This window comes from Pelophylax lessonae, assembly GCF_965119305.1.
Source record: "Pelophylax lessonae genome assembly, chromosome: 1".
Lineage (NCBI taxonomy): Eukaryota > Metazoa > Chordata > Amphibia > Anura > Ranidae > Pelophylax > Pelophylax lessonae.
The window spans coordinates 149,765,714-149,785,860 of NC_138768.1; positions in this window are offsets into that span (position 1 = coordinate 149,765,714).

Genomic DNA, 20,147 nt, shown 5'->3' on the forward strand with positions numbered 1-20,147 from the left:
TTTGTGTTAATAAAAAGAAAGGCATCGGCTTAGTTTGTGAGCTGCTTTGTAAGTTGCTCGTAAGCTGCTTTGGTTTGTATTCACTTTATTCCTTGGAGAGCTGAATCCATAAAACTTATTATAACTGTTATGTTATATTGTGTAATTCACTCCCTGAGGAGTGTCACATTGTAACAGATGTACTTGTCTTACCTTGTAACAATATATTTGCCCTGTGCTTTGCCATTTGGATTCTGTTTCTGCTTACATATTCCTTTGCTAAAAAGAAGACAATGAATAAGTTGCAATAAATTACATAGTATGTTTTAGTGTCGTGTCTGCTTTGTCACTGTAAAAAACTGCTATACATTAATCCACTCGATTGTCTGTTATATAAAAAAATAAGGTTCATAGATTTTATAGAGAAAGTAATTTATGGCACAGTTTTACTGGTCACCTGTGGTACATTCATATCATTTGTTTTTATTGATCTAATTCCCTTTAGCCAGAGTGATCATAGGTTTCCTACTGCAGACCGTTTGTAATCATGGACTAATTGTAGGTACTGAGGTATAGATTTTACTATGCCGTTTTTTTTAGAACTGGTTTGTCTTCATTTTGAATTACTAAGGTATCTATCTATCTATCTATCTATCTATCTATCTATCTATCTATCTATCTATCTATCTATCTATCTATCTATCTACCCTTTCCACCCAGCTCCTCCATTTATAAAAGTCATTACTACAACTTCTCTGAATGAAACATTATTTATGAATGGAAGGAGCAGAGCTTTCAATTAATATTATTATTATTATCATATAGGATTTATATAGGGAAAACAGTTTGTGCATCACTTTACAATATAAAGGGAGACAATACAGCAACAATACAATTACATACAAGAGGGTTAGGAGGGCTCTGCTCCTGGGAGCTTACAATCTGGGCATGGGAGGGGAGAGACAAGGGAGCTAGAGAGCATTAGGTCTTGGGAAGAGTGGAGAGGACAGTTTAAGTAATATTTGGAGATAAAGTTGGTGATGAAGCTCAGGGCAGAGTTGTAAATGGATTTGTATGTTGTTGTTAATCATCTGCCCATCCTCCATTCATAGATCCTGTTTCATTCATACATATAAGCTGTAGTAATGGCTTCTATGAATAGAGGAGCTGGTTGGAAAAGGCAGACAAAGTCAGACACTCTTTATGAGAGCCTTTGACAGCTCCTTGGTTCTATTAAACCCTGCCACACCTGAAGATTATCTTGGTGTGATTTGGGGTGGCATCAGAGGATAGAAGATTTCCACTGAACTAGAAAAAACACATCACACTGAAGGTAAGTAATGCCACGTGTGTTGATTTTGTATTTTGTTTTGTAGGTAAACTTAGGATTTAAGAAGAACTACAGTTTAAAGTTAACCTGTGAAGGGAAAAATATGAGGGATGCTAGTGATGCTGACATCTTTCTGAAAATAATATTTGTGTAGCTTTTATGTTTGACTTTAATACTTTCTAGGTCACTGATATGAAAACATTATGTAGCTAATACAGATAAAAGTTTTTATCTGCATGTTTGCTATAGGTCTGTGACTCAAAGTATTAAAGCAAGGGAATGATACTCTGGAAATTAGTGTTTTTAGAAAAAATAGCTAGAAATGGCAACTACCACGTGCCACCTGTGATTGGTTTCTTTAAAGGGAAAATCTTTAAAAGCTAACTGAAATATTAAATATTATGATCACCTCGTATATTCTATCTTGTCCTCCTTAAATCTCTAAATATTGTGGCAGAGCGTTGCCCTGCCAGGGTCTAAAAAGTGAACGTGACTAGGGATGATCGAACAGTTCGGGTCCACCATCGGTTCGGCCCGAACATTGGGTGTTCGAGGTTCGGCCGAATTTAGAACTTTTTGCCCAAAAAGTTTGGAATTCGGCAACCAGAACCGACCAAAATGCAATGGTTCAGGAAATGGGCTTTAAAAGCCTGTGATTGGACCAGAACCATTAGCAAAAGCCAATTGAGGGGGCAGAAGAATGCTAGGAATGTGATTGGAGTGACTAAGGGGTCCATAGTCCAATCATTAGTGAATACACCCCCCAGTATATAAGATAGCCCCCGCCAAATTCCTAGCATTGTTATACTGGACATGGAAGAGAGTGGAAGCAGTTCTGTTAATTTTACTTTAAAAGTGTCATTTAGCATTTATTAGTGTGAGGAAAGGGATATCTAGTGTAGTTAGAGTGCTCCTTTACACTTTAGTTAGCTTCAAAAATTTAGTTTCTGTAGGGAAAGTATGAAGTGTCAGGGTGACCGTAGTGTAGTGTAGGGTTAACTGACTGCTATGGCAGGGTGACCGACTGACCAAACCCTTCCATACCAGGGTGACCGTAATGTAGTGTAGGGTGAACTGACAGTGACTGCTATGGCAGGGTGACCGAACCCTTCCATAGCAGGGTGACCGCAATAGAGAAAAGCTAGTTTCTCTGAAGTTACTTTCGTTTCCGTAATATGGCTTTGCCGCCGCCAGCATTTTTGGCTGCAGGCGTTGCTAGTGCTTTTTTGAGCACATGTTTGGAGTCAGACATGACATCTAAACATGTGTATAGGGGGTATATATACACACACATGTCTGTATATATACACCTGCACATATATAGGTGTGAAAGGAGCAGAAAAAACTACTTCCGCTAATGAAATAATTAACACCAATATATTTCTGCTCCTATCACACCTATATATGTCTAGGTGTGTATATACATATAAGTATGTGTGTATATACACCACTATACACAAGCTCAGATGTTTTGCCTGCCTCCAAAGAACCCAAAAAAATGCCCAAAAAACGCTAGCGTCAAAAAAAAACGCCCAGGTGTGTTGTTGCAGGCATTTTTTGGGGGGTTTTTGGAGGCAGGCAAAACATCTGAACTTGTGTATAGTGTACCTGTGAAGTTTCAGCTCTGTAGCATGTCCAGAACCAGAAAAAAAGATAATTTTTCATTAGAGCAGGGATGGTGGGACCATACTTTTACACCTATATGATCTTTTTTTATGGTTCTGGACATGCTACAGAGCTGTAACTTCACAGGTACACCTTTTAGACCCCCCAGACACAAAATCACACAAAAAAAGTTCTTAAAAATTGTCATTTTTGATAGATTTTTGATAGAGAGCCAATTGTTGAAAAAAAAAAAATTATTTGGATTTAGTATATGGGGGATATAAAAAGTGTACCTGTGAAGTTTCAGCTCTGTAGCATGTCTAGAACCATAAAAAAAAGATCGTTTGTATTAGAACACTTTCAGCACAGGAGGTTGGCTTCTCGCTTTTCACACCTTGCCAGATTAATAGCAGGCGTTTTTTTTGGGCATTTTTTGGGGTTCTTTTGAGGCAGGAAAAACTTCTGAACTTGTGTATAGTGGTATATATACCACTATACACAAGTTCAGATGCTTTGCCTGCCTCCAAAGAACCCAAAAAACTGCCCAAAAAAACGATAGCGCCAAAAAAAAAAACCCAGGTGTGTTGTTGCAGGCATTTTTTGGGGGTTTTTGGAGGCAGGCAAAACATCTGAACTTGTGTATAACGTACCACTATACACAAGTTCAGATGTTTTTCCTGACTCCAAAGAACCCACAAAAAAATGCCCAAAAAAAAACGCAAGGTGTGAAAAGCGAGAAGCCATATTCCAGATCTATAATTGCACTAATACAAACTATCTTTTTTTTTTTTATGGTTCTGGACATGCTACAGAGCTGAAACTTCACAGGTACACATTTTAGACCCCCCAGATACTAAATCCAAAGAATTTTTTATTTTTTTTTATTATTTTTTTTTTCAATAATTGGCTCTCTATCAAAAATTACAATTTTTAAGAACTTTTTTGTGTGATTTTGTGTCTGGGGGGGTCTAAAAGGTGTACCTGTGAAGTTTCAGCGCTGTAGCATGTCCAGAACCCCCCAAAAAAATCATATAAGTGTAAAAGTGGGGTCCCACCATCCCCGCTCTACTGAAAAATTATCTTTTTTTCTGTTTCTGGACATGCTACAGAGCTGAAACTTCACAGGTACACTTTTTAGACTCCCCAGATACTAAATCCAAAGTCAAAATCAAAAAATATCTTTTTATTTTTTTTAATTTTTTCAATAATTGGCTTTTTTATCAAAAATGACAATTTTTAAGAACTTTTTTGTGTGATTAATAGTCCCTGGGGCATGACCCAGAACCCTAGGCACTTTTTAGGGGCATTTATTGGGTTTTAGGGCTTTAAAATGGTGTTTTTTGATTACCGAAGTTCGGGTCCATTGATTTCAATGGGGTTCTGAAATCCGGGCCGAACTTTCGGGAAGTTCGGATGTTCTGGCCGAACCGAACTTTTCAAAAGTTCGATCATCCCTAAACGTGACCCAGAATTCTCAACCAGGAAGGTTGAGGGGCTCCAGGGAGCTTGTGACATGACGAGGAAACTGGCTTTTCAGTTTCCTCAGTGTTTTAAAAAGTCCAGTTTGGGACCTGGAGCTTGGAGATTTCTAAGTGATCAGGGTGGGATGAAATCTCAGATATTTAGAACAGCCAGCATAATAATTGGTCAGGTGTGTGCTGGGCTTTTAGTGGTAACCTGACCATGATTCATTGCTCCACCCCGGCAGACAGGAGGTCTGGCCCAGGAGTCAGGAGGGCTCCATATGGGAGTCAATGCAGCACGAGGCTGCTATCCGTGTGACCCCTGTTGGGTGAGTGAAGTCTGTGGGAGACAGACAAGGGCCTGGCATTTGAGGCCAGAGCAGCAGCGCTGCAAGTACAAGCCAGGAGGGCTGAATAATAATGTATTTTGCTGAGGATTGAAATGCTGAAACCCCTGCAAGGGAAATCCTGTTATTTTTTCTGCTTGATAAACTTTCTTTTAATAAACACGGGCGAAGAAAGCCCTTAAAAGAAACGCTCTACACTTGATGCAAATCTCACAATATCATATAATGTTTCAGATGGTCAGTGGTTGGGCAGGCCACAATGAGAGAGATACATGGGATGCCCATCAACATATGCCAACATATGGCAAGCAAGTAGCTTGGCCCCCTACCTATATCTGTGGTGGGGGCTAGTACATACAACATACTTCACAGCTTGCCAGATAATATTAAATGTTCAAAATGTCAGAAATAATTACACAGGAAATCTATGTAACCACAATGCTGAAACCTAAAAAAAGCATGGATAAATAAATGCAAATGAGACACACCTTCCAAATAGCGCAAGAGACTCAGTTGGTTAATAGTGCCTGTTTGTCAGTGTTTAGTTGGTGTGAAAAAGCTGTTGCTGTTCACAGACATTTAAGAGGGACTTAACATTATGTCCTAAAATTCCATCTGATCTTTTTTAAATATCTGTGGAAATTACAATATGCAATTACAACTCTTAAATGACTGTTGAGGTATAAAGAAGTTATAAGCAGCTATATATATATATATATATATCAGTAAAATTATGTTGTTAACCTTTATCATATTGAGCAAAGCTAAAGCAACACAACACACTCTGAGGTTTAGCAATCTATTTAAATGTTAAAAAAACATATTAGTGTCATTCATATTATTATTGTGTACTTTAGGGATCTCACAGCTGTATCAAATGTTCATATTCTACAGTAATTAAACCTTTTCTTCTATATTCACTTTTTGTACCCCCAAAATTTTAAAATGATCACCTTAAAATATGTATTTTTAACTATCCTGCAAATCATTGAAGATGGAATGGGGAGGGGCCAGGTTATTTTTGGTGAACATTGTTTCACACAGTGAAGGAATTGGACACGATTGCTAGCGGGGGCATTTTTGAATTGATCATTCACGGAGCTTGGTATTTTCTTGTTACAGACTGGTGCACTATCCCACCAGAATCACGTGAGTCATTTTAATTTATTTTAATAAACATTCTTTACATCAACGTTTTTTTGCACCATGGATTCTTGCATTTTCTTTCCTCATGTGAATGGTGGAGAGGGATACTTGGTGACTGGGAGCTTACATTCTGGAGGAAAATATCCCATCTACCATGGAGGGGATCCAGGCTGGCATCTACCTATACCTGCAACAGAATCCACATCCCAGTTAAGGATTGAGTGGGTCCACAAATCGGAGGAGACCATCCAGGAATATACAGTGGAAATCGGAGCTGGAATTTATTTAAATCTAAGCGCGAGATCACATCAACTAAGGTGAGCATATACCCTAAGGGGGAGCCACAAGAGGAACTCTACGCACAATTAATCCATAGTACTGCAACAGTGGAACATCTTATCAAGTGTTGATAGATTACATAGGATTGGAATTAATTAACAGCAAAGACTCAGATACACACTTGAGGTTCTGTCATTCATTGCTGCAGCCTTATCTAACTATTGTATATGATTGTTCACAGTTATCGGAACTTAGTCAGTGTTATGTAGTTTATATGTTTTTATTTTTTCATCAGTTGATTTATTTTATTATACCCTAGATCATCCTTGATTAGAGCACTTTTATTGTTGGATATTCACACAGTGAGGGTACAAGTTTATTACATCTTTTGCATAAATCTATTGACTTCAGCACTCAGCTATATATATTCACATTTGAATGTGCAGCAATTTTTAAATAGATCAAATCACTGAAAAATTTTTCCTAATGCTGTACATTTATTGTTTTTCAGTTGTAAAAGCAGAAGATATAAAACACATGTCATTCTTCCTTAAAATTAAAACCTATAATTAGAAAAACCAATGTATTAGCAAATAAAAGGAACCAACGAAAATTAAAACAAAAAGTTAGAGGTACACTTTAGGCAAACCTTAGATTTTTCCACTTGACTGATCCAAAGGTCACATTGGATCTGCATTGCTGGATAATGTGGTTGGCAATGTCTTGTATTTACATTGAGACTTTTTTTCAAATAAAGGACTTTTTTTTTTTTATTATGGCAAAGCTTCTCAGATACAACAAATCAAATTATAACAGTACATCATTCTGTTTAACAAAAACTGCAGTGAATCAAGGCTAGTTCGGCATATAAATCTGACAGGAAAACAAAAAAACAAGAACTATGTAAAGGGTTGCAAACCGTATGTATGCAGCTTTGCATGAACTACAAGATCTAAGGCAGTAACACCAAGGGGCCGCGGGTCCCAAGAGAGATCAAACCAAGATCTGACATTAAACTTAAAATTAATGAGACTAAAGTAGATACAAAATATCGAAAAATTATATATAAATAAATAAAAATAGAAAAGCCAGATATGCTGGCACAACTAGCACTTATGAATTATTCATTTATCAATAAGTATTGTCAAATTTCTTCTCTTTTTTTCTTTTCTTTTTCCCCCTTCTTTCTCTCCTCAGAGAAGTCCACCAGTAAAAAATTTTCTTCTAAAAAGATAGAAAGCAATAAGAGGGCAAAAGATAGGGAAAGAATAAGGAAGGAAGGAGAAGACAAGTGCACAGGCTTACAAGGAATCCAGCGAAGAGTAATGAAACAAAGGGCCTTTCCTGAAAATCTAGGTCTTTGCCCTATTCAGCTCAGTGTGGCCTCAGAAAGAGCTACATCCCGCAAATGGGCTTCTGTACACGTAAAGTATCTCCAGGGCCTCCACTTGTCTCTGAATTGTTCTTTAGAATTGTGGGGAGTTGCAGGAATGCAAGCCTTTGCTGCGTTGAGTAACTGCATTGAAAGAGATTTTTTATACTTCCGGAGGGGTCTTTCTGTCAGGGGTGAGTAGGCATGCAGCTGGATTACCTTTCAAGTCAACAGAGGTCAACTGTTTTAAGGTATTTATCACCTCCTCACAAAATAGGCCCCAGAACAGAACAGGACCAAAAATATGAAATATCGAACCGACTTCCAATTGCAACGCCAGCACGTGGCAGGGATGACACCATCCATCTTGTGGAATACAAAGGGTACTCTTTACAACCTTGGAAAAACTTTGTACCCGACTTCCTAATATTGGTTTGCTATGGAAGATTTGTGAGCCAAAAGGAGAATTTTTTCAGTTTGTTTGGTCATAAATTAAATGTTTATGTCAACTTCCCAATGAGTCAAATACAGCTTTTCCCCTCTGGGGATATCAACAAGGGATACTGCTTACTTCTCTCCTCCTTCCTCTTGCTCCAAGATAGGTATTTCGGAAACCGCTCCATGGTATAGATAGGGATTTAAAAAAACACCCTCTAGTGCTCTCTTTATAAATATTTATTAGGCATAAGGATGCAAAAAAGTAACTTACAAACCGAGCACTTAAAGCAGTGCGGGCTTGACAGGTTTCTCAGATGAATCTCCGTTAGGCTGGCCAAGCTGTGGTGTCCTTGCACAGGCGTTACTTCAAATCAAAGACTTCGTCAGTAGGTTGTCTGCATAAGCTGCAATTTTATGGTGCCCTGAGGACTTCTGAATACCAACAATATTGGAGCTGCTTCTGATGGAACAGAGAAAGGGCTCCAAATTCAAAATAAAAATAAGCAGCAAGAGGGGACAGCCCTGTCCCGTGCCATTTGCTATGTCAAAAAAGTCAAAGCGCCACTCGTTTATCCAGATCGCTGCTGAAGGAGTGGAGTAGAGTGATAAGTTCCATCAGAGCATAATAGGGCCCAGGTCAACATGGGACAGGGTGGCCCGCATAAAGTGCCAAGCCACCATGTCAAAGGCCTTTTCTGCGTCTGTGGAAAGCAAAAAGAAAGGGCATCGCGAAGAATGGGCCACATGAATTAGATTAAAAGCTTGAGTCGTATTATCTCTCGCCTGCCGAGATAGCACAAAACCTGCCTGATCTAAATGTATTAACTTTGGCATATGTGGTAAGAGCCTGTTTGCAAGGATTTTAGAAAAGATTTTTAAATCTACGTTTAGTAGAGTGATTGGGTGATAATTTCTGCACTGGGCAAGGTCCTTCCTTTCCTTAAGTATGAGTGAAATATAAGCTTATATATACAGTATCTCACAAAAGTGAGTAAACCCCTCACATTTTTGAAAATATTTTATTATATCTTTTCACGTGACAACACTGAAGAAATTACACTTTGTTACAATGTAAAGTAGTGAGTGTACAGCTTGTATAACAGTGTAAATTTGATGTCCCCTCAAAATAACTCAACACACAGTCATTAATGTCTAAACCGCTGGCAACAAAAGTAAATACACCCCTGGATGGAAATGTCCAAACTGGGCTCATAGTGTCAATATTTTGTGTGGCCACAATTATTTTCCAGCACTACCTTAACCCTCTTGGGCATGGAGTTCACCGGAGCTTCACAGATTGCCACTGGAGTCCTCTTCCACTCCTCCATGACGACATCACGGAACTGGTGGATGTTAGAGACCTTGCGCTCCTCCACCTTCTGTTTGAGGATGCCCCACAGATGCTCAACAGAGTTTAGGTCTGGAGACATGCTTGGCCAGTCCATCACCTTTACCTTCAGCTTCTTTAACAAGGCAGTGGTAGCCTTGGAGGTGTGTTTGGGGTCGTTATCATGTTGGAATACTGCCCTGAGGGCCATTCTCCAAAGGGAGGGTATCATGCTCTGCTTCAGTATGTCACAGTACATGTTGGCATTCATGGTTCTCTCAATGAACTGTAGCTCCCCAGTGCCAGCAGCCACAGACCATGACACTCCCACCACCATGCTTGACTGTATGCAAGAGACACTTGTCTTTGTACTCCTCACCTGGTTGCCGCCACACACACTTGACACCATCTGAGCCAAATAAGTGTATCTTGGTCTCAGCAGACCACAGGACATGGTTCCAGTAATCCATGTCCTTAGTCTGCTTGTCTTCAGCAAGCTGTTTGCGGGCTTTCTTGTGCATCATCTTTATAAGAGGCTTCCTTCTGGGATGACAGCCATGCAATGGTCTGAGCACTGACAGGCTGACCCCCTGACACTTCAACCTCTGCAGCAATGCTGGCAACACTCATAAGTCTATTTCCCAAAGAAACTTCTAGATATGACGCTGAGCATGTGCACTCAGCTTCTTTTGTCGACCATGGTGAGGCCTGTTCTGAGTGTAACCTCTCCGGGTAAACCGTTGTATGGTCTTGGCCACCGTGCTACAGCTCAGTTTCAGGGTCTTGGCAATCTTCATATAGCCTAGGCCATTTTTATGAAGAGCAACAGTTCTTTTTTTCAGATCCTCAGAGAGTTCTTTGCCATGAGGTGCCATGTTGAACTTCCAGTGACCAGTATGAGAGAGTGAGAGCGATAACACCAAATTTAACACTCCTGCTCCTCATTCATACCTGAGACCTTGCAACACTAATGAGTCACATGACATCAGGGGGGGAAATGTCTAATTGGGCCCTATTTGGACATGTTCACTTAGGGGTGTACATACTTTCTTTTCCAGTGGTTTAGACATTAATGGCTGTGTGTTGAGTTATTTTGAGGGGACAGCAAATTTACACTGTTATACAAGCTGTACACTCACTACTTTATGAAGGGGAATGACAGGACCTCTAACTAGTTGCTTGCAACCATTTTCTAGCTTGACCTGTGTCACGTTCCGCGGTGGTTTCAGGAAGTGACGTCGTGATGCTCCGCTGCCCGGAAGTGCGTCAACGCGTTTCGCCCGCCTAGTCTCGGCGTTATCAAAGACATTTCTTTGATAACGCCCAAAGTAGGCGGGCGAAATGCGTCGACACACTTCCGGGCAGCGGAGCATCACGACGTCACTTCCTGAAACCACCGCGGAACGCAAGCCGGCAGCGTACGCGGAAGTGGATTGACTCATCGTGCTTTTGCTTTACCAACCCTCATTTGTTTACCACGTTTGTGAGTACCACTCTTATATATGATTTTTAATAAATACACCCTACGGGCTTCACCATGTCTGGCTTCTTTCCCTTCTTTTGACACACGTTGTTGGTGAGAGAGAGGAGTGGAGAGGAGATAATAAGGAAGCCATTCAAAAGAGGCTGTATTGGATAGGAGGCTGTATTGGATCCATCTACTTGTCCAGGGGATAATATATCTGCTCAAGACTTATATATATCCTCAATCTGGTGAGTGCATCCCCATGGGGGGTTTCTCCTTTTGAAGAGCACTTGGGCACCTTATGGATTATTTTTTGAGCACCTTTCCAGCACCTTAATCCTTTGAAGGAACTTTTTTGGGCTGCACTTTTATTAATATATTTTGTATTTTGCACAGTATATTTCCGCACATTGTTGCACCATGGACATACCATTGTAACATTCTTTTACACTTTAATATGTATGAATTTTATACCTATTGATCACGATATGCACTTTACTCTATATGTATTTTTGGATTTTTGAACACAGTTATACGGATATATTTATTATATTACCTGTTAGCGCTGGCTTTTTTATTGATTTTATTCCCGAAAGTTCGGCCCGGATTTCAGAACCCCATTGAAATCAATGGGACCCGAACTTCGGTAATCAAAAAACACAATTTTGAAGCCCTAAAACCCAATCAATGCCCCTAAAAAGTGCCTAGGGTTCTGGGTCATACCCCAGGGACTATTAATCACACAAAAAAACGTTCTTAAAAATTGTCATTTTTAATAGAGAGCCAATTATTGAAAAAAAAAATAAAAAAAATAAAAAATCTTTGGATTTAGTATCTGGGGGGTCTAAAAAGTGTACCTGTGAAGTTTCAGCTCTGTAGCATGTCCAGAACCATAAAAAAAGATAGTTTGTGTTTTGTCACTTATAGAACAGGTTAGTGGCTTCTCTCTTTTCACACCTTGCCGGTTTAGTAGCAAGAGTGTTTTTGGGCATTTTTTGGGGTCTTTTGAGGCAGGCAAAACATCTGAACATGTGTATAGGGGTATATATACACACCCATGTATGTATATATGCACCTAGACATATATAGGTGTGATAGTAGCAGAAATATATGCTTGCGCTAATGAAATCATTTACACTAATATGGCTCCGCTCCTATCACACCTATATATGTCTAAGTGTAAAATACATATAAGTATGTGTGTATATATACCACTATACACAAGTTCAGATGTTTTGCCTGCCTCCAAAGAACCCAAAAAAATGCCCAAAAAACCGCTAGCGCCAAAAAAAAAAAAAAAACGCCCAGCTGTGTTGTTGCAGGCATTTTTTTGGGGGTTTTTGGAGGCAGGCAAAACATCTGAACTTGTGTATAGTGGTATATATACACACATACTTATATGTATTTTACATATATAGGTGTTATAGGAGCAGAGCCATATTAGTGTTAATTATTTCATTAGCGCAAGCATATATTTCTGCTACTATCACACCTATATATGTCTAGGTGTATATATACATAAAATATGCCTGCAACAACACACCTGGGTGTTCTTTTTTTTTGGCGCTAGCGTTTTTTTGGGCATTTTTTGGGGTTCTTTGGAGGCAGGCAAAACATCTGAACTTGTGTATACGGGTATATATACACACATACTTATATGTATATATACACCTAGACATATATAGGTGTGATAGTAGCAGAAATATATGCTTGCACTAATGAAATAATTAACACTAATATGGCTCTGCATCTATAACACCTATATATGTCTAAGTGTAAAATACATATAAGTATGTGTGTATATATACCACTATACACAAGTTCAGATGTTTTGCCTGCCTCCAAAAACCCCCAAAAAATGCCTGCAACAACACACCTGGGCGTTTTTTTTTTTGACGCTAGCGTTTTTTTGGGCATTTTCTTGGGTTCTTTGGAGGCAGGCAAAACATCTGAAATTGTGTATAGTGGTATATATACACACATACTTATATGTATATATACACCTAGACATATATAGGTGTGATAGGAGCGTAACTATATTGGTATTAATTATTTCATTAGAGCAAGTAGTGTTTTCTGCTCCTTTCACACCTATATATGTGCAGGTGTATATATACATACATGGGTGTGTATATATACCCCCTATACACATGTTCAGATGTCATGCCTGACTTCAAACATGTGCTCAAAAAATCACTATAGACGCCTGCAGCCAAAAAGCAAGCTGACAGGGGCGAAGCCATATTACTGCAGCGAAAGTGACTTCAGAGAAACTAGCTTTTCTCTATAGCGGTCACCCTGATATGGAAGGGTTTGGTCACCCTGCCATAGCAGTCACTGTCAGTTCACCCTACACTACATTACGGTCACCCTGATATGGAAGGGTTTGGTCACCCTGCCATAGCAGTCAGTTAACCCTACACTACATTAAGGTCACCCTGACACTTCACACTTTCCCTACAGAAACTAAATTTTTGCATCTAACTAAAGTGTAAAAGAGCACTCTAACTACACTAGATATCCATTTCCTCACACTAATAAATGCTAAATGACACTTTTAAAGTAAAATTAACAGAACTGCTTCCACTCTCTTCCATGTCCCTGTATAACAATGCTAGGAATTTGGAGGGGGCTATCTTATATACTGGGGGGGCGTATTCACTAATGATTGGACTATGGACCCCCTAGTCACTCCAATCACATTTCTAGCATTCTCCTGCCCCCTCAATTGGCTTTTGCTAATGGTTCTGGTCCAATCACAGGCTTTTAAAGCCCATTTCCTGAACCATTGTATTTTGGTCGGTTCTGGTTGCCGAATTCCAAACTTTTTCAGCAAAAAGTTCTAAATTCGGCCGAACCTCGAACACCCAATGTTCGGGTCGAACCGATGGTCAACCCGAACCGTTCGATCATCCCTACTCACAAGACGTCTAGTAGTGGCTCCGGAGAGAAATTAAAATTTCCACTCAACAAGAAAGAGCCCTCCTGGAATTCCACTAGAATTGGGACCAAGGACCGCAGAAAATTTAAGTGGTCAGAATTTGGAAAAAAAAAATTAGCCAGAGTCACAGTGGTAGATTTTACCTTTTAGGAGCCAGTATCGGCCCTGAGGATCTGCACACTCCTCCAGTAGGGTCCAGAGGACAATCTTAACAATTAAAATGCTGACAAAGGTGAGGGCGTGTGATATGCCCAAGGAAAATCACAGTTATACAGCTTATGAACCGCTTCCTGTTTGAAGTGGGTTTCCTGTAGTAAAACCATCTGGGTACAAAAATGTTTGAGATCCGAAAGAAGTCTGGACCAAGCCACAAACATTTAGGGAAGTAAATTTTATCCCATTCTCAGGCTGATGGGGAGTTGGAGTTACAGGAGGCACCATCTTCCCTGTGTAAAGCATAGGCTGAGAAAAAAAAAGGGGGGAGGTGAGAGTGGGGTAGAGAGGGGGGAAACTGGATGGAGAAGAGGAGGAAAAAGAGAAAAGACAGAGATAGCAGAAAAAAGACAAAGTTGCAAGCACTTTATAGGATGAATTAGAAGAGAAAAGGTGTATCAGGTGTTCTAAGTTTGGCTATATAGAGCGTAGTGCACTGAAGTGCAGCCTTTAGATGGAGGTGTAGGAAATTCTCTGCAAAGCAGAGGGAGACGTGCTGTCAGGTGGAAGCCTGTACTTTTAAATAGAACGGAGACCTCAACTAAGAAAAGGAGGTCTAACACGTAAAAGGGTAATTCTCCAAAGACACCTTAAACTGACCCTGTGGGGTAAAAGAGTAGGTAAAGGCTCAGTAAGGGTACCTGTGTGTGACTCTGATAAGTGAACTGAAGGTTAATTCTTAAACTGCAAAAAGATCTTCACAGAAAACGTAACAAACTAGTATGTCATATAACATAAGGTTCCACGACCTTCCAGGATAGGTCGCCACGCCCACATATGTACTCGGAAAAAAAAAAAAGAGAGAAAACTATAGACTGAGCTATAGTAGCGATGACATGTGGCGTGTTGACCCCCGTCCAGCTGCGGATCAGCAGTTAATGTGCAAAGAACTAGTAACATACTGACATGGACTTTCATTGTATTGTTAATTTAAGCACAAGAGACTCAATCTTGTTCTGCAATGTTGAAATGTCCTCTGTGACCTAACCTTCACTTATCCTCAAACACAACTTCTGCTAGAAGCTCTCCCTATCTCTACTTACCCTCCTCTCTCAAGGTTTTACTTTGCAATTGTTATGATATTATTTCTATTCGCTAGTTTTTAATAACATATTTCTATTTGTTAGTTTTTAATAACATCTCACACCACCCCTTTCTTATCTATGTATAAAATAACATGTAATAATAAATTTTGTCAGAACCGACATTTTAAACACAGAGATTGCGTCCTGCAAATCTGTTCCTGCAATTGCAGAGGTCCTGCAAATCTGTTCCTGCAATTGCAGAGGTAACTTTTATTTAAAGTCTCAACCATAAATTTCTACAACAAACGTGGTGAGTCAGATATCAGGAGTGGGCAGAGTCTCCAGAAGGAACCTCGCTTTGATGGGGATCATTGGGAATGCAGACCTTTAAATGCCGGCTAGGAAAGCTGTCCTTAAGCTTGTTTATATTTTCTGCCTTTCCTTCTGTCCTATCAGTCAGTTCTCAAGGAACCCAGACCCACTCTCGGACCTTTCTGGTTGGGTAAGATGTGTGTGAATGTGTTTGTGTCCCCCTTCATGGGTTGGACTGCGTGTGGATAGGGAGAATCCTCTGCATTTCCCTGTGTTGACTCCTTGTGGGTGACCTGGGTCAGTGTCATGGACTTGCATAGTGTTTTGCAGCTTACCTGTTCCTTCATGTCTGTATTAGAGGGCAGACTTCACTTCTGGTTGCCCCACCCCAGGTCATCACAAGAAGTCTATATTAACCAGTGCACTGCAGGTCTGCTTTGCTGTTCAACAGTGTTTGTTTCTTGTTTCCTGTCTGCCGTGTGCTCGATCTACCTTTCTGTGTACCGACTTTGGCTTGTCTCTGTCTATTCCAGTTTGCCTGTTACCCTGACCTTTGGCCTGTCCCTTGGTTACCCTCGTCTGCCTGTTACCCCCGACCTCGGCTTACCCATCACCATTCTGCGTGTCCTGAGTGGCTGCTTCCCTTCTCTTCCTACGGAGCGTGACCTGGGGGACCCCAGGGTCTGCGACCTGGGCCCAGCTGCAGCCAAGTCCATCCTCACCACTAGAGGCTCTGGTGAACACCTGCTGGGTCTTAGACCCCACACCCTGGGGAATCTTGGGCTCACATTCCGGTCCATCCGCAGCAGTCTGCTATCGGGTTCACTACCTTGCGCTGCACCCCTGCCTCCAACAGGGTGCAGTTGTCATCTGGCCACAGGTGACCTGACAGTCAGAGGCGCATGGTAGCATCAGATAAAACCCACAGAGAAGAGATGAGGAGGGTCTCTTAGTGAATGTTTTGTCTATTGTCATAAACCCCTTCTATCCACTTAGATAAGTGGAGACTACTCTTGTAAACCTGCAGATTTGCTGTACCATTTGTTTTTAGGCACAAGTAGAGAAGAGAAAAGACTGGCAAGTCATTATGGGCATTACATTAAATAAGAGAATGAAGGGTGAGAGACCCTCAGAAAATGCCCAGCACAAAATGAGTGCTAGAAAATATATGAACCGAAGGTGCGGTTCCTCCTCTACTGAGCCCCTAGATAAACGGGTAGAATGGACAAAGGGAACAGCTAAATCTTTAAAATATGAAGGGACTTTTGATTTACAAGTATGGCAAACTTTTCCACATGATTATGGCCCTCTACTGTGCAGTAAAGGAATGTGGAGTATAGCTTGCACATGGGAGACAGAGGTTAAATTAGCAAATGAAACTGACTCTACAGAGATGTTTAATAAAAATACTGCCCAAATGTATTATGTTTGGCCAGAAGACTTTATAGAGGGGGACCCCCCACCTTATGCGGCCACCAGTTTGACTTTAAAAAAATCCATCCACAAAAGCACAAGAATCAAATTAGATGAAACACACAAAAGATGAGCTGGGCAATATAGTAGAGAGCAGAGGTTTAACAGCCCCTTTTCAACCTACTAAGAGGGATTTGGCTCCCATCCTAGAAACAGATGATTAGCGTAATTCAAAAGGTACATATGCAAAACTAGATCTCTCTGAGCTTAAGGCTTTGGCCAGAGAAAGAGAGATAGAGTCTGAACTTCCGGAGCAAACCATAATTCCAAATTGTGGCAGAAAGATGAAGAGAGAAGGAAATTAGAAGCCACCCTTCTGCCCCTACCACAGAGCAACCTGTTGCACTTTATCCTGTCAGAACCCAATTCGTTTTTGAAGGAAATGAAGTTGACAGTGAGTCTCATATTAAATGGTATGTACCTTTTAGTCCCAGAGAAATGAGAGCCATATTACTGGGACTGGGGGATCCTAGAAATAATCCAATTGGGTTTGCAAGCAAATTTAGTGCTGCACAGGAAGCATATGAGGCTTCTGCTAATGACATTCATTTATCAGCTTCTTAATAAATCAGTGGGAAGCAACATGTCAGGGTATACATACTTAAAGAATGTAATATAGACATCAGAAAGCTAGATAAGATGGTTAGTGGACAGGAGGTTTGTGAAAAACAAAAGGAAAAAAATGCCCCAATTATATTGACAAACCAGATATGTTGAATTCATTATGCTAAACAAGGGAAAAGGGAAGCCGCAGGGGCATACTGGAGGAGGCAAAGCGATATGGCTGAGGAAGCAGGTCTTAAAACAGAGGAAGAAAAGAAGGAAGAAACTGCAAGTCCATCTACACAACTGGTAAAACAAAGGTTTCTTGATCGTTTAATAACCCAGTTAAAAGAAAAGTTGTTCACGGCAAGACCTGAGTCAGGCAATATGTTTATTCAAGACCTCCTGCCTATATTGTTATCCATAGAAAACAGGATTAACCAGAAAGAGAGCAAACCCAAAATTATGTACATGGGAAAGGAGAGGGGAAAAGGAAGAGGCAGAGGCAGTTTCAGAAATCATGGCAATCATGGACCAATCATATGCTACAATTATAATGGAGAAATGAAGATGAAAATCTGTCATCTTCTTGACCGTAGACTGGAAAAGAGCTCAGAGGCCCCTCATGCTGATCCCAGTTCTCTGCCAAAAGCAGTGGATCAGACCTAGGAAAATGGCATGCCAGTGTCAATCATGTTAAATAGGGGAGACAATGACCCCAAGGCCAGGGTAAAAGTCATTTTACAAGAACTCATCTATCCTGGAGGAGAAACAGAATTATCCTGTTGGATACTGGTGCAAGCTGATCCATTTTTAATATAGAGGACTTACCTCAAGGAATATTATCTAAAAATGGTATCTCTGGTGTTAGCCTAACCAGGACCTCTACTGATTTTTGAGTCCAACCCACTTAAACTCAGGCTAGGACAGCAAACAGAAATTGTCACTAAAGTGTTAGTTTCAGACACAGTTCCTACTAATCTTTTAGGAGCTGACATTCTGAACCAAATTTTAGCAAACATAGACTACACTCCTACAGGAGTCCAAGTCAGGAGAAGTTTTAAATTCTGCCTGTGGAGTATTTTTAAGTCAGGACTCCACTCCGCCTTTTCCACCAGAATTGGAAGTGATTCCCCCTGTTTTATGGGCCACAAGCAAATATGATGTAGGCCTGTTGGACTTCATGCCAGTTATGATAAATATTAAACCAGAGGCCCAACTTCCACAGATTAAACAGTACCCACTGAGCATTGCTCAGACTCAAGGGATAAAGAATCAGATCACTCAACTGAAAGCAGCAAGGGTTGTTGTACCAATTAAGCCTCAGGCCAATACAACCCTGTTCCCAATTGCAAAAAAAACAGATAAGGAGGGTGGGCAAGTGACATTATAATTGAGGCAGACACCCCAATCGTGCCCAACCCCCACACTTTACTAAGTGGAATATCTGCATCCAGCACCTGCTTTACAGTGATTGATCTTGCAAACGCTTTTTTTTTTCGGTGCCCCTACACTCAGATTGCTGGCACCTTTTTTTCATTTACCCATGATGCCCAAAAGTTAGCATTGACAAGATTGCCTCAAAGTTGTGTGAGTAGCCCCTCTGGATATAATACTGCGTTAAAGCAAGTATTGGACCACTGGTCCCCCTCACACCCAAACACAGTTTTGCTTCAGTACATAGATGATTTGCTTGTTTTTTTCAGATACAAAGGACATATTTAGCAGAGAAAAAGTAAGCCTTCTCATGTTTCTCTACAATAAGAAACAATAAAATTAGCAAAGCTAAGCTACAATACTATCAAGAGAAAGTGATCTTCCTGGGTCACTGTATTTCACATGGAATCTGTCACCTAACCACAGATCGAGTTAAAACTCTGCAAAAGTTTTGAAAGAAATGTACGGCAACTACGTGCCTTCCTGGGGTTATTGGGATATTGTAGGCACTGGATTCTAAATGAATCAGAACTTATGGCTCCTCTTTTTGAGGCTACCACTACAAACCCTTTCAAGCTCACATGGCACAATCAGTTGCAGATGAAGGAGCTTATTCAAATTATGTCTGAAGCTCTCGCCATTAGATTTCCTGACCATACTAAGACCTTCTTATTGTTTTGTCATGAAGTTAATGGTTTTGCTCCAGGTGTACTCATACAGCTACATGGAGACAAACAGAGGCCTGTGATGTATGTATCGGCCTCATTAGATCCTGTCATCAAAGGCTTCCCCAGTTGTATGCGAGCCATAGCAGCCTGCATTTGCTGCTAGACAAAGTAACTGAGCTTGTACTAGATTCTGCCCTGATCCTGTATGTGCCAGTACAGGAAATCATGAATCAAGTCAATACCTGACATATTTATTAGTAGATTTGAAAGGAACCAGTCTGCTCTTTTTGCTCCATCAAATTTAACAATCAAACAATGTGTTACTTTAAATCCGTCTGCTCTTCCCAGTAGTTTATCATTCATGTGTGCAGGGTGTGTGGTGACCTTGGGCCCCCAAAGGCAGGGGGCCCACTGTGCACTGTCACATTCTGCACACATGAAGTAAGAAAAATGAAAAGAAATACACATTCCTGCTGGGTCCTGAAGTGTGTAACAGACCGACAGCTTGGGGACTTTTTTTTATTTACACACACAGCCATTTTGCCGATGCCTGGTCTATATATCTGGTCACCGCTACCTACAGCCACTGAAGAGCTTTAAGCCGCACCCCATATTTAGCGCAATTGAAATCATGACCACCTTTCACTGCGATGCGCCTAGCGTTCTGCATTTTTTTCTTTGTCAATGCCTAGGGCCTACTTTTGCTCTTGCCCCTGGGCCCACATCAACCCGCTAATGTCATCAGGTGATTCCACCCTTAGCTATTTAGGAAATGTCAGATGGA